Below are 2,044 nucleotides of genomic sequence, written 5' to 3' on the forward strand. Positions count from 1 at the left end.
GAAAAAAGCAAATAAAACGAAGCTATGGAAATTAAATACGCTTTACACCGCTTAATCAGCCAAAGGAGTAAATGTAAACAACTGAATACTTGTCAGTGATTGGTTGAAATTATCGAAATAAGACAATTTTTTACATGAAATAAATTCGAATACAAAAATATTTTTCTGTTCTATAACACAAAATAGATAAGTATACGAAGTTTGAAAGTCTTTCGGTACCAAAAACACTACGTAAAACATTAATGAAAAATGTGGCCCCCGTTTTAAAAAAGATCCGAATAAAGTTATATTCTCATTCTAACTAGGCCAAGTTGATATATGTAAATAAACTAAGAAAGATATTTAAAAGCTTGGACGAGGATGTTATATCGAAATACAGATTTATAGTTATATAATGCTATTAGGGCATATTGATTAACAGAGATAAGTAAACATCTTGAAAGACTGATTTCCACAGAATGTTGACTTTGCTGTTTATTAATAAGATTCGTACTCTCACATAATGTTTCAAGGAACTCTCTGCTACACATATTGCATGCAATCGGCTACATCGGTAAGATCCTCTAATAATAGATCGGATTATATAAAAATTGTTATTCGCCTTGAATTGAGGGATATAATTTACAAACAAAGTGAAAGGTTTGCGCGTAATAGAAAATTTATATAGCACATCTATATTCGACATTATATCGCATGGAATCACCACCCAAGGACAGATTGTTAAGTATTCTACATTTACATTTATTTATATCACGTGGAAAAATGCCATTAACACTAATAATTTTGTTACTATTATTCATATTGTTCTCGATTCTATCAATATTGCTGTCAAACATACCAATACAATCATTATTACTGTTATTATTCTTATAATTGTTATGAACATCAATACAATTATCTTTGATATATTTACAATTAGGAATGTTAATATTATTTTATTACTGCACTTAAAATAGTTATCATAGTTACAGATGTTTTTGTTCTTACGTAATATTATAATAGCAATTATTCTGATATATCTTACATGTGAGAAAACACAATATGTACTTCATCAGTTACGCTGGGGGAAAGAAGAGTAGAACAACAAACGAAGTGAGAGTGGGTGACAGTCAGAGACGCTAAAAATAGGCCAGCTAAATTCAAATACGTTGCTCTGAAGACGCTTGTTATTTTAACCAAAATAAAATTGTAAATTTTTATCGTAAATTGTACTTATCAGTTTATCAGTTTCACACACACATACACATACATACACACACACAGACATATATATACACACACCCTTCTCACTAATCGTTAAGAACTTAGCTAAATCAGTCTTTAATATACTGGACACCAACTTCCCTCGTCAACATAAATATTACCCTATCTTTAATAGATCTACCATGAAGCTATCCTATTCCACCCCACCGAACTTCGAGTCTATCATAGTAGCCTCTAATAAACAAAAGCTTTCTTTCTACTATCAAAACTCACACTATAACAACTGTGAATACACGAGCCCCCAACATATACACAGCTCCAGCATTGAACACCATACGTTAGATCACAACCATAACCCAACCTATCCTACTAACACTATCTAGAATACTACCACAATTGCCATCACCGTTACAGATAGAGTAATTAACAACAACTATAGTAATAATAACGATAATAGTAATAACAATACTAATAACTTTCTTCCCTCATCTCTAACCTCTCCTCTGACATTATTACCTCCTCTATTCCTGAAAATAATCCACAAAATACACTCACTTGTAATTGCCGTCCTGGGTCCATCTGCCCTCTACAAACCCATCTATTTTTTATTTATTATTTCTTCTTGCGTTATTTTTCTTGCGTTATTTCTTCTTATTCCTTATGTTTGACGGATTATGTTGTATTTCTTATATATGTTCATTGAGGGAGTGTGATTTGTTGAGTCGTTAACCCAGTCTTTTTATTCTATAACTAATATATATATATATATATATATATATATATATATATATGTGTGTGTGTGTGTGTGTGTGTGTGTGTGTGTGTGTGTGTGTGTGTGTGT

This window comes from Octopus bimaculoides, chromosome 5 (assembly GCF_001194135.2).
Source record: "Octopus bimaculoides isolate UCB-OBI-ISO-001 chromosome 5, ASM119413v2, whole genome shotgun sequence".
NCBI lineage: Eukaryota > Metazoa > Mollusca > Cephalopoda > Octopoda > Octopodidae > Octopus > Octopus bimaculoides.